Consider the following 14,873-nt stretch of genomic DNA (forward strand, 5'->3'; position numbering starts at 1 on the left):
CATTTAAAAAGAATAATATAATGATCTAACTATAAAATAAAGGAAAACAACGTAATTTATAATAAAATTATATAGGCTACGTATTAATATGTAAGTGTTAAGGCACGACAGTACTAGAAAACATAATGAAGCAGTCAGGTGCTTACCGTTACTTCTGATGAGTACTTAGATTTAAGATAAAAAGGCTAGAAGCTATTCTCTATATAGAAAAGAAAATTAAAGGACAGAGGAGTGGTTGGACCCTAATTAAAACTAGTGGAATGATAAGTAATAATAACCTGCCACATGTAAATGATAAGAAAAAAAGGAAAGAACCTTAATCAAGGTAGTGATAATGTCATGGCAAATTACAAACTGTCAAATGGAAAAAATGAAAAATTAGCAAATGAACTAGTCTTATTTATAAATGTAACATAAAAATAATTTGTATCTTATGACATAGTTTGAGTCAGTGATAAAATAATACAAAAATGTAATTCCCATCTTGAAATGCCACCACATGTCCAAGTATGTATTCAGTAGCTGAATGTCTGGCAAGACATGCTAAAAGTGTGGAGGTGGGAAACAAATCTTCATTGGGTGGGATGCTCCCATGCAGTGTGGATGTCTGGCATCCTTAGCTCCTTCCCATTAAATGCCTGAAGTGCCTCACAAATATGGTAAGGACAACCAAAAAAGAGACCTCTCAAATTTTCCAGAATGCTCCCTAAGGAATGGTTCTTCCCTTGAGGGGAACATGTCTTAAAATCTTTTGTTGTTGTTGTTTTTTTAGGCGAGGCAACCCTTGGTTGATCTCACAGATTGCAAGGACCTTGTCAGCTTAAGATCCCTTATTTTTTAAAAAAGTTTTTACACCTATAGCACCTGGTCTTCCTAGATGGTCTCCCATCCAAGTACTAACCAGACCTGACTCTGCTTTGCTTCCAAGATGAGATGGGATCGGGTTTGTTCAGGGTAGCACGGCTGTAGACTGTTGCTATTTTCAATTAAGCCAGACCATCTTACTGGCACATCCCATTAAGAACTGTTTTTGTTTAAATAAGCTTTAGCATGACCTGGCCACTGGTCTACCCTGAAACTCAAACAGTATTATCTATAAATATGACAGTGAAGATGCTGTTCACATCACACAGGGTCTTCTACGCAGACCATGTTTACTTCTAACTCGATATTGGGATACTTCAGCTTCTCCCGAGTACTACTTTGACTCATGTATCTAATCGCGTTTCCTTTTTTTGTGTTGGGTGAAGCTTAGAGTCAATTTCCAGCAAGTTGATGGGATGGCATAGAATGTCTTGTATGTACTACATTCATTCTTGATTTTTATCTTATTTTCTACTCTCTTTCCTCTTTTACTTTGATCATTTCTGTGTTGAGAAGCTGGAGTTGGTGTATTGAATTTAGAATATACAGATTATGATCTGCTCAATGAGGAGGCACAAGCTACCTGTACGGATAGCAGGTAGCTCCCTCAACATCAAGTTTTCACTTTAGGGAAGTGAAATCCATAGGGTCCTTTGATTGAAGGCTCAGTTCAGTACACCTACACAAAGGAAGTAGAGTCACAGGTACTATTTTTTACAAATTCCAGAAGTAAAGGAGTGCCATTGAGCCAGAGGAAGGGCAGTCTTCTATCCCAAATCACCAGGGAGTAAGAAATAGAGAGCAGGGACTCATAGACACAGACAACGGTTTAGAAGGTTACTGGAGGGAACGGGAGGAGAGGGGAAGTAGATAAAGGTAAAGGGGGTCAAATATATGATGATGGAAGGCATTTTAACTTTCGGTGGTGAACACACAATTCAATATACATATTACGTATTATTGAATTGTACATTTGAAACCTATATAATTTTGTTATCCAATGTCAACCCAATAAATTTAATAAAAAAAGAAATTGAGAGCAGGGTAGCAAGCACCTATTACATATATGAGCAGAGGTCACTTATTTTTTCATGGGCTTAACTCTAAGTGGTTATTTTAAAAGGTGTCCTGGGAAAAGTAAAGCTTGAGCTTGTGCCGGCTGTCCTAAACTCAAGTCCTTATCTAATTATCTAGACTTTGGGTGTGGGCAGAATTATCACACTATAAAATGCCTAGGCAGCAACTCAGAAAAAGTTGTTTTCTCAAAAGTTGTTTTTCTTGTTATAGCTTCATACACATATCTGTCTTTAAAATAAATATTTTTTTTCTGTTGGGACAAAATAACTCAGGACTTCCAGTTTTAAGATTGCAGACAGAACACATGCTATAATCCCCGCCTCCTTGCACCAAATCCCTACAACTATATATATTCATAACTATGGTTGCAAATAAGAAAGGCCCCATTGGCGAACTTGAAGCTGTGATGATGGAAAATCACTGAAAATCTTGGCATCTTTGCAGGTGATGTCTACCCAAGAAAGCACCTTAGAGTATAAATGGGGATGATGGGCATGGTGCTATGGGGAGGCCAGCTAGTCAGATTAACCTTTCGATATCATCTTATATTCCATACCAATTTGCTACATATCACCAACTGGACTTTGGGGAATGCCAAAATATTATTTTTGCTTGGAATTTGATATAAGAGTATCGGGGCCAAATGGTTTCCTAATGGAGGATTATGGGAAGAGATTACTTTTCAGATACAATAGTAAGTTCTGAGTCCTTGAGGAAATGTGGGTTTCTCTGTAGATTTTCATTACTTTGATGGTTCTCCTAGATTGCCATCATAAGCTGCTCAGACAAAGACAGCAGTCAATAAGCTATACTTCAGTAACAACAAAACTGACTGATAAGATACAGCTTCACACTAATAAGTATTTAGCAGTGTATGTATTCTATAAGCCACCTTAAAATATTAAAATTGGTTATAAACAATCTTAATGGTGTGATTATTAGTCATATCTCTCCACTAATGTAACTACATAGTCACATTTTAATCATCTTCCGCTCTCCTCTTTTAAAAATCCTTAGCTCGCTCAGTATTTTGTCATTCAATTCTAATGTTCATTCTGTTTATTAATACTAAGTTTAAGTAATTTTAGATTTACTTTGATATCAATGATTTGCACTGAACTTAAGCCAACTTTCTTATATTTGTAACATCAGTAAGTCCTGATTCTGCAAGTTCTTCGGAGAAATATACCTCTTCCTAGTGAATAATAATATAATAGTATGCTGTCTATCATATACTAAAATGATGCAATTGACCGATTGTCAGAAAATGTTCTCTGACGTCTTTTCTAGTGATATGCTGAATTACTCTGCTGACTGTAGTTAGGAATGCAGTCTTGTTGAAAAAAGAATTTTCTCTCTGTGAAGTTAATTGGTTCAGGTAAGGAACAAATGTGCAAACTTAGCCCTATAAGCATCACACCCTCTGACCAAGTGAATTGCTTAAATAATATTTATTGCTATTGCATATAATAATCTATTGTTTATTAAAAGCCAGATGCCAACTGCTTTATGCACCATGTTAATTTGTCTTCGACTGTCTTGGGAGTTAGTGAAAATCCAGCAGAAAGCTGAGAGATAGGAATGGGTAATGTGATGAAGTATAAATCAGCTTTAAACATGGGCACTGAAATTCATTCAAAAGCTTTTCTTTTCAGTTTTGAAAAGTAGTTATGTTTCTTTTCTTGTATAAAGGCAAGTTATTAGGCATTTATGTAGTAATATATGAAAATTCAACTGTGTTGTTTCTTTTCTTCTCTTTATAAGAAGCATGTCATTTCTCCTTGAGAGGTGGGAGATCTGTTAGTGTATTCCTAACAAAACCAGGAATATGAATAGTTTCTTCTGTGGTCTTGAGGTTTGGCACTTGGCTGGCTGATTGCCCAGTACTTCATGATGTGTCATGAAAAAAAGGATTGGAGAAAGCAAGCTTGTTTTTTGTTTTTGTTTTTCAGAGGCTGGAGAAATTAAGGCTTGACCTTGCAGGGAGCAGGAGAGTTCCTCAGAGATGAAGGTATCAGAGGCTGCCTGCTCCTTTGGGTGGTGGAGGCAAGAGTCTTGCCAGAAAGTAGAGTCTTGCTGTCATAACTTCTAAATGATATCTGTATGAGCGTCTGGGAGGGTGCATTAAGGGTCGTCGTATGGGGGACCAAAGCTGAAATGGGCAGTGACAACATGGCTGCTACCTGCAGAGCAGTCCACCTTTGTATGTGGAAGGGCATGGTGATCATTTCACCTGTGACCAAGATCTCTCATTATTTATTTCCTCAGGATTCTGTAAGCTTGGGGTTCTTTTTCCTGAGAGAGGAAAGAGAGCCATTTAAAATGACTGATATTGCTGACTGTGGCAAGTGAGGGTCCAGAGTTAGATTTGGCTTGTTATGATATGGAAAGTAACATTTCCTAGACTCTTTGAGTATCAGAGGAAAATGATTATATTAGCATGCACACCTTACCTTGTTCACGCCTGAGATTTTGTAAAGGAATTAATGTCATTCCTTGATGTTCACATCCGTATTCCCTTTAATCTTCTATACATACTAAGGTGTGGAAACAACCTTTTTATTTCGTGGAAACTCTTTAAAATAGGGCCAACTGATTTTAACTGTAGTATATTTGAATTGATAGTTATATTAATAAATATGTTATATTAATAAAATAGAAATTACTTCTAATTAGTAGAAATTCAAGTTACAATTTATAATTTATCATATAAAATAGACTATAAACCTCATTGCTGATTTGTGAATTTCCAGAGACCAACTGGTAATTGTTTGACGTACTGTTGTAAGGAGTACACCCAAGTGAGAAATAGAATCATCATTTAAATATGCTGAGGTGGGCATAATTGAATATACCATGGAGTTGGTAGAAAATATTCAAAAGTACTCTAAAATGGATGACAGACAAACATAACCTTGGATTGAATTGGCATGTAATTCAGAAACTACAGCTTTTTCTTATGATTCTATCAAGGAATAATTAGCTGAAAAGATGAGAATGGTACCTAAGATTAATGATACGATCAATAAGCTATTTGAACTCAATAGGCTAAAAATGAACACATGGAACATAGCAATTAAGCGCACTTAGTTTAAATAAAGCACCCTTACTTGCCAGAAAATTACCCACTGCGTTTATGTTTCCATTGGGAAACATTTCTTGGGACTGGGGCAACCAAGGCATTTGAAAAACAATGCGAATAATAACCAAGTTAAAAATACTTAAGAAAGAACGAAAGAAAGAACGAAAGAACGAACGAACGAACGAACGAACGAAAGAAAGAGAAAGAACGAGAGAAAGAACGAGAGAAAGAAAGAGAGAAAGAAAAAAGTCCTCTTGGCTGTTATTATCTTAAATTCTTGGTAAAAAAGCAGAATGGATATTAAGAAAAAAAGAATTATATATGCATCAAGAGAATAGTGAAAGCTTGGGTGATAAACAGCATGGGATTATACAGAACAGATCATGCCAGACATATTCAATTACATTCCTTTGGTCAAATTACAAAGTGGATGAAGAGAATTCAATAGATGTAATATATCTGGACTTTACTATATCATTTGCTTTACGCCTTATGGATGCTTACTTAAAATTTTAATTAAAATTAGCTTTGCTATTTACACTGACACATAACCTGAAATAAACACATAAATAAAAAAAAAAATGAGAGATGAGATTTAGCAGCAATTTCCGAGTCAAGGAAGGAGGTGGAAAACTCCTGAATGGGCACTAGAAGAACAATTGGTCCCTAAAGACAATGAGAAGTATTAAAAGAGAAGAGAGGTGAGATGATAATATGGTGTTACAGAAAAGAATGGGCTGCTCAGGTATTATAATACAATAATCCAATTCACTTTGAGAGACCTGTAAAAAAGATATTTTTGCAATATAGGACTCGACACAAATATTGTCAGTTTGTAGATGTGCAAACAAGAAATTTTCTGGTCTGCCACCACCTGATAGTTTTGTTCCTAGAAAACCTTTAGTTATCAAAGATTGTGTTATAAAAATTGTTGTGTCAATGAGAAAAGGGGCCTCAGGTCCTAAGGAGTTCGAAAATGGCAATAATAAAATTCGATTTCCTCTAGAAGGTATAATAAATATTGCCTTATTTCTCATCTAGTTTTTGGTCATTAATAATGGTCTTTGTGTTCTCATTACCGTTAACCCTACTGTTAGCACAGGGCTTCCATATAGTCTTATCATCCTCATTATCCTATTATGGTAAAGAAAGCAGCTGTTGTAACAGTTGCTTTGAATTTATTTTTTCTTACATGAGCGTCTTGGCACCCAGACATGATCCTGATATGACTGATAATCTGTGTTTTACAAAACATGTCTTGCAATTTATCAATCATATCATACCCAATTCAGAATATGAAGATTCGCACTGTCAAATAAAAGCTGTATATAGAAGTAAATTGGTTAACAGCATACCCCAAATGCATCTCATTCAGGATAACTGGCCATAATTTTCAGTAGCTGCCACTAAATGGTGAAATCCTATGAAGCTATAGTATGGTGATATTCTAACAAATTCCAGAGCTCCCCACTCAGAGCCCTAAGCTTTCCCCAGAGTGGCTGATTGTAAAAGCTTTCAGGGCACCCTCACCGAAAAGACTTATTGACCTTGTCAGGGAAGGGAGATGCGTTTTCTCTCTAATCTTCTTGCTGTAAAATTCTCCCCAATCCCCAACATATGCTTATAAAAGTTGGCTCTTCTTTACAAACTGCCAAGGCTTCTAAACCAGAAAATATGGTAATGTATTAAACAGATATGTAGTCTTTCCCCTCCAGTAGCACAGAACTCTAAGGCAAACATACTGTTACTATGAATCACAATTCTGTTTTCATCACTCTATAGACATGTAATTGAAAAATAACACAGTGGGATTACTTTAAGACCGAGAATTAACATAAATTGTGAGAGGAAAATAGGTAACAAAAATGGTATTGTCATTTTTAGAATTTAGACATTTATCAACACTTGGAAGTCAGAACTCTATTGTTCCTCCACGATTAATTCACATTAGGGGCAGAATTTTAGCTGATTAAGAGTTTTAACTGTCTTTTGAGAAAAAAATTAAAACTACATAAAATATAAGTCTGACAACCAGGAACAAACTTGAAAATTAAAAAGGGAAACATTAAGACACAGAACATTTCATGTTTCACTGACTGGTCATTGAGATGCCCAAACTATTTGAGATCAGGTTTTTACCGGCTCTAGCATTTATTTACTTTTTTTTTCTCTACTCAAATCACATAGTTATCAGTTTCTAATGTGCATAGTCAATCTCCAAGTTCATTGAGGTGGGATACAGTATTTATAAAATTTACTTGTCCAAGGAAGCCCCCCTCTTAGAGAAACATCAAGTTCGATGAGAGTTCTGTTGTACAATAATTTGGGAAACCCAACTCGTTAAGTTCCCCACCAGAAGTAAGGGTGCTCAAGAGGCCATTTCTGACTTGGACGCCTTTGCCTTCTCAGAATAGGCAGATGGCTTTCTTAGAGTCTCTGTAATGCAGAACATAGGGTCTCCAGGGAAACCAACTTATTATGGTCTGTAGATGGTTACCTGTGAAAAAAACTACAAGTTTTCTTAGGCCACAAGATCTGGACAAGCTGTGTTTAGCTTGGATTTGGTCACTTCCTTAGTGAACACAGTGTTCACGAATCAGGTGATGAATTACATCTGACTTAGGAAGCATCACTATGTTAAAGAATAAAATGGTGTGGACAGTTGGAATGAGGCTATAGAGTGATGGACAGGATTATGAGCCTATAATCAGACGTAAAGTAGAATTTTTGTGCCATGGGAAGATTTTTATTTTGTGTAGGAAAGCTAATTAACGTGCTATTAGTTATGCCAAAGCAGACCTCGATACCTAGTCTGAATGGGAGCCATTACTAAAAAGAAAACTACCACTATTTCACTACTGAGGAATAAAAAGAATTTGTGAGTTGTGCACGGGCTGCCTGATAGGGTTTTATTTTAAAATGTTTCTGGGAGTTTGTTTTTATTCAGGTATGATAAGGCCAACAGGTGAGAAGATGATTGTCAATGAAAGGATAGTTACAGTTCCCAAGAGGGAGGAAATGCCATGCCATGTAGGGCCACATGAGCAAGCTTCAGAGTCAGTCAGGAGGCAGGAGCAGCAAGGGGAGAAAATGAGCAAAAGCCTTTATTGTGGTTTTCCACGGAATATATGGATGAGGCAGTATAAGCAGCCAAGCAGACTTTTGCATTGGATAGTTTGGATAATTTTGACAGGCTCTGGGCTATAAGGGTTTCTAGTTGTCTAGTACCTGGCCCTGGGGTGATCAGGGCGGAGGAATATTGCCTTCTGGAGTGGAAAAATCGAATAGAGGAGATGGTTCTGAGTTTGAGCTCTGATTGGTTAAATTTATATGTGAAAAATGCACTTCCAAGAGAGTAATGAGGTCCCAGATGCCAGGGCTTCAAGAATACAGAAAATAAAGAAATGTAGTTAATACAGGACTGTGGAGTGGAGAGAAGAGTCCAGGCAGTGAGAAATATAAGAAATTCACCCCAATATCCTCTTTTCTGTAACTCTAACTTTCTAGGGAAGCTCCTACCTCGGAACCTTTGCGTTTGCTATTCTCTCTACCTATCTCTATGGCGTTCTCCCCCTTATTCTTCGCATCTTTACCTAAATATCATTGTTACATTAAATTTTTCCTCCACCGCCCTACTTAAAAGTGTACCCCTCCTAACAGTCCCTCTACTTTGCCTGTTTTATTTTTCTTGGTAATACCACTCTTGAATGTAGATTTTATTTGTTTTGTTAATTATCTCTCCCATAGCTAGAATGCAAGCTCTATAAAAGCAGGATTTTTTTTCTTCTTTCTTTTTAAATAACACTTTGCTAACTGCTGGATGTTCATGGTCTTGAACCTATCTGCACACGGTAGGTACTCAATAAATATTTGTTGAATGAATAAATGAATGAGGAGTGATGTTCAACATTCACCTTATAGCTGTTTTCTGTTCTCCTCAAACATCCAATAGTACTCTGGTGTACGCACAGCTTAGGTCATGGTGCTTTGGACAATGAACTAGGAGTAGTGTGCAATTTGGGACAAAATGGTGCAGAGAGCAGGGTACCTCAAGGAGGAGAAACCATTGGTAGGTGAACAAGAGCTGAAATTCAGAGTAAGACGAAGAATGAGAGGTATCCAGACGAACTGTAGGCATCTCCACCCCGATTCTCAAGGGGGCAAAAAGAAGTTTGGATTTCACCAAGTATGTGGTATGGGCAATTAAATCATTTTGACTGAATATTAAGAAAAAGTGACTCCAGATGGTGAGAGGGCTAGGGTACAAATGGGTTACAATAACACTGCAAGATAGTTTTAGGTAAAAGACAGAAACATTTAAAGACAAAAATATTTAATAATAAGAAGCAATATGACTTTCTAATGTAAATGCGTTTCATAGGAGAAAGGACTCACAGTGAGTTCTGATGAAGAGTTAGGAAATAAGGCCAGCAATAGTGTTATTCTCAGTACTTCCTTGATGTGCACTCCACCGATATATAGAAAACACAAAACCTCACCATAAAATTTTATAAAGTTTGTGAGTTAACAGTGCAAGAACATGTGCAATAATACAGCAGCCTTTAGATAAATTAACATACTGCCATTGTTTTTAACTGCTTGGCAAAGTTATTCTCTTTTTACACATTTCTAATATTCCACTTTGGAGATATTTTTTTCCCCAGTCAATGCAGTACTTGCTTTGTTTTGTCACCTAAGTTTTCAATTACCTTCTTCCAGCTGAAAAGAAAAGAAATGAATAATATCCCAAGCGTATGCATGCTCAGGTCTGTGTTTGTATTACCAACTGTAGAAACTGCAGGTATATAAGAATAGCAGTCCATTTCTCTAAACTGAAGATAATTTATGTTTATTTGTGATGTGACAAATTTACTGTATACCTATGGAATAAGAAAACACTAAATTTTATTGTAAAGCTTTCTGATGAGACACAGGATACTTCAAACACATTTTAGTATAAGTGAATAAAATAATTTTTTTTCTGTAATACAGAGAAAATATTTAAATGTTGAGTAAAGCCTTATAATTTTTATTTTCACTGCTTTGTCAGAAAGATGTTATCTTCCCAGCAGCATCATGTTATCAAAGATGCAAACCTTAAATCAACAGCTGTTACACCTTCAGCAAGTTATGAATTTTTCCTGATTTATAGCAATCATTCTCTTTATTTCTTTTCTCAGTCAAGCAGGGAAATTAAGGTTATTTTTATGTAAAAGATACACACATTGTGGCTTAGTATTGCACATAATCCACATCTCTTACCTTTTAAATTAAATTGCTGTTGAATTGAATGTGATCCAAGGGCTCTTTTTGACTAATACCAGAAATATTGTTAGTAAATAGAAAGTAGAGACAACATTATTTACATAAAAATAAAGACAAGCTAAGAGACATAATAACAGGAATCACTTTTATGATGTTCATGATTTACACTATACCGATATAGCAGAACAAAATGAAAATAAAAGCTAAGGAGATTTGTGGTAGTAGAGGAGAGAAATGCTGCAGTTTTATTTTTGCTGGTTTTAGCTACTCTTTTAAAAAAATCTACTCTGCCTCCTATAGAATTAGAGAAAATTATCTTTCGATAATTTAAGTAAACTATACTTTGAAGTTACAATCCACTTCTTAAGAAGTAAAAGTGACCTTGTAGTTCCTAAAACAGTTCGCCCCAAATTAAGATTATTTATTAAGTGTTTATAAGGCAATATTTATTGTACTAAAATGTTTTTGATTGAGCATTTACTCTAATTCTGATAATTCTGCAGAGCTAAGTACTGTTGTAGTCCCTGTTTTGCTGTTGAGGGAATTGAGACCCGGTGTCTGGCAGAGTACCCAAGGTCTTAGATGGTGGAACAAGAATTCAAATCCAGGTTGTCTGACTCAGTAGAAGGAAGCTCAACAGATGGAACTCTTAACACTGCATACCACGGACTCCTGAGTACAGGGCAGAGATGTCTCTGGAGAATTCAAGTGCCTTCTGGCAGCAGGAAACAACATAGAGATAGTTATGTTCTTTATAAGGGTATTTTGCTGACACATTTCTGGGTTTATGAGGTTTATTTTATTTATCTCATATACGCTATTGCAGTGGCTACTATATGCCAGGTACTTTCCTAAGCACTTTATAAATACTAACTACAAGATAGGTACTATGATCCCATTTTATAAATGAGAAAACGGATACATGGTTTAAATAACTTGCGTAAGGAAACATAGCTAATAAATTATGTCAGATTTGGAAGTCAGATTTGACATAAAGAGTTTGGCCTTATTGTCTGTACTCCTAACCACACTACACTAAGTCTGCCTTGTCTGTGTCATCAGCTAGTGCTTTAACCCTGCCACCCACCACCCGCCCAAACTCAGTGGCTTACAACAAGCATACATCTTTCTTGCCCACATGTCTTCCAGTTAAGCATGGTTCAGCTTACTTAGGAAGTGCTCAGCTGGATGACTCTGCTTCCAACTGTGGATCAGATGGCCTTCGCCCCAGGCTGTGGGTTGGGTTTAGGTTTGCTATGCATATATTTTTTGAGGGGTTCGGGCCAAAGAGGGGCTACTCAGGGCATGCTTTTAGGCAATTCAGCAGCAGAGTGCCATAGCCAAGCCCAAACTACACAGCATATTTAAGGCTTTTACTCACAGCATATCTGCTAACATGCCATTGGTAAAGCACATTGGGCCAATGCACATCAGTAATGCAGGAAGTAGATTCTCCCCACAGTGGAAGAGAGAGAGTAGTGAATGTTTCCTGAACAGCAATCCAAATGATCACTCTTTACTCCGGTTATCACTCAACTAGATTTAGGAGTGGGGGTGTGTATTGGGTAAGGTTATTATAGCTATTAAATAAATTCCTAAATTTCCCAAATCTCTATTATTTAACATAATAATAGGTTATTTTTCATGCACATGACATTTGGGCAGTGTTCCATATGTTCATTTATGGGCTCAACTAGGTCCAAACTCAGTATCCTGCCTCTACTTTCCTCTATGTTCTCAGAAACCTCTCCATTCAGCCCACAGATAAATAAGAAAAATAGTGAATTGGGCATGAAATCTTGTTATAAACCAAATCTGGAAGTCACATTCTTTCTATTGGCTAGACAATGGCCGCTTCTAACTTTAAGAAAGGCTGGGAAATAAAATAGAGTTGTGCACTCAGAAAGAGAGATAAATGAATTTGGTGAGAGTATCTAACCAGTCTTTGTCATGGATGGCAAAGTATTTTTGAAAAAGCAAAGGCATTCAAGTGAGTGTACAACAAAGCATTACCATTTTAGCTTGTGTTTCATGTTACCACAATAGCCCAAACCACGAAGGCTTGGAATATTTAGTCTATTTCTAGAAATGAAGATAATATCTTAGTACATAATCATAGCTTTATGATAATGGAACTGACAAAGTGTTGGCTTTTTGAAGGGCTGGGTGAGCAGTTTGTCATGTGAAGGAACAAAGCCATCTCTGCTGATTCCTACCTATATCTTGTCCTGTAAAAATGAACTTGGAGTGAGGAAGCCCAGAGTTTACACTAGAATGAAGCAGTCAATATGTACAAATGAGAAGTTTTTAAGTCCCAAAGCAGAGTATGAGTCTTTTGAGGAAAATATTTTGCAATGGTATGATTTCCCTGGAGCCGTTTTTTAGAACAGACATTTCTCTTTGGTTTTATGAAAGTGTACTGCCTTTCTGCAGAGTTTCAAAAAGTCCCATCATCCCAATTAATCTTCACTGTTTTTGAGGATCATGACCAGTTAAAACTCTACATCATTACTCAACCTAATATTTTTTCTTTTTGTTTATGTTTAAAAATAAAATTACTCATGAAAGAGATGGGAGATGAAAGATTAAATCTATACTTCTATAGTGCCAAATCAAACTCAATTTTGAGGCAGAGCTGTGAAAATACTATGAAAACAAGTATTTGGTTAAAGATGTTATTCATGATATGACTCACCAATTACTAGTACAATTATAACACTTGTTGCAATGAGTAGAAGTTCAATTACATTACAGCAAAATTGCTGTAAATACAAAATTGATATTTTTTACTTTTTCATTTTTAGGGATTTGAAGCATCTAAACCACATCTCGTAGCTGTCAGTTTTCAATCATTATTTATGCCAGATGTATTATTGACTGATGAAAGCCAGATTCTCCTTGCTCCCCTTAAAACACTTAGAATAGTTGTTTTTGTATCTTCATTTTTGACAAGTACTTTTTGTGTCAAAAACATATTATGTCATAGCATAAATCACCTCTTTCAGCCCCTGCATGCATGATTTTCTTAAAGGAGATCAAATCTGTTAGATTCCTTTAAAGCGAAAAAGCCATAAAACAAAACAGAATGAACAAAAAATAGTCTGCTACATATCATCCACAACATTTTAGTTCAATTTATAGCATTTGCTTTGCACAAATTATACAGCAAATTTAATTTGGAATGTGGATGAGGCATTTTTGTGTCGATAACATGATAATGACAATGGCAGCTCTAATTATAACAATTCATGCTTTAATTGATTTTGTTATTTTCATGGGAATTTCTGTATCATGTACCTGAACAAAAGAAATTTTGCAATATTGTCAAAACTTAACTGGTTTTTTGGAGTTGTTGTTTGTTTATTTAGGTGGTCCTGAGAAATGTTCCTTTATTTTCTGTTTCTCTTTTAGGTAAAATTGTTGGTTCTTGAGAAAAAGTATTCTCTAACGTTAAAGTACGTGGTGCCACAATATTAATCTTTTTAAGCTGAAAGAACACAGTAAGATCACTGCAGATAGAAAAGGAGATAAATCAGCTTATGAGATATTATCATTCACTTTGCATTATGAAAAACAAATACAGCTGTCACATTCTAATATTCATTATGAGTAAATTGAAAATGTATATCACTATTTAACAGCAAAAAAAAGAAAGTATCCATGACTATGGGATATACAGTATTCTGATAATGTGTCTTATTAAAGTAGAGTAAATTGGCTACTGGATGGTAAAATTGCAAAGAGCTTATTACCAAAGTGCTGAATCAACTCAATATATAGGAAAATATCTTACACATTTAGAAATGAACAACATATTGGTGTTTATTAATCTTCGGAAGAGGTTATAGCAATATGCAGCATTTTAAAAATACAAAAAGGTATTGAAGTGGACTTTGATGTGGGAGGAATTGTCATTTTGTGACAAGAACCAGTATGTTCTGGGGTGTGGGGGAGCCGTAATAGTATTTCATGCTCTTTCCATAGTGGATGTGATTCAATCTGGGGTTGATAGGATTTTTTTTTTTTGGCTACAGCTGGGAGCTGTGAGAAAAAGTACGATAAGTTTGCAATAGGAGAGAATAAGGCCAAAATACAGCAAGAGCAGAGAATAGAGAAGATTCTCGTTTGTGTTTGAATTCTTATGTCTAGGATCTAAGAATTTCAGAAGCTGTTAAAATTTGTTCTTTCATTTCTGTGGGATTCCATAGTATCTTTCCTATAACCATACTCCCTCTTTTATCCCATTTACTCCTAGAAGTTCAGATTAAATTTATACCACTTTCAATCAAAGGAATAAAGGAATCCTGGCAATATATATATGATATTCAATATGATATATTGAATATATCAATATATCAATATGATATATTGAATATATTATATATATTCATTATATATATATTCATTATATATATTATATTGAATATATATATATTCAGTATAATTATGTATGTCTATTTGAATAAGAAAAATATTTAAATTAAAACTCAATCTTGTAAGACTAGGGTACTAAATTTTAATTAGATAATGAGGCATATTGGTTTATATGGTTTCAAGGAATATTTTATAGAATATTTGTTTTTCT

At 35.5% G+C, this 14,873-nt stretch overlaps 1 pseudogene; it reads right to left on the reverse strand.

Moving 5' to 3' along the window:
• Positions 1-852: 852 nt before the first annotated feature.
• Positions 853-971, reverse strand: LOC112472475 (annotated as a pseudogene).
• Positions 972-14,873: the final 13,902 nt, after the last annotated feature.

Source organism: Pteropus alecto, unplaced genomic scaffold (genome assembly GCF_000325575.1).
Source record: "Pteropus alecto unplaced genomic scaffold, ASM32557v1 scaffold76, whole genome shotgun sequence".
Lineage (NCBI taxonomy): Eukaryota > Metazoa > Chordata > Mammalia > Chiroptera > Pteropodidae > Pteropus > Pteropus alecto.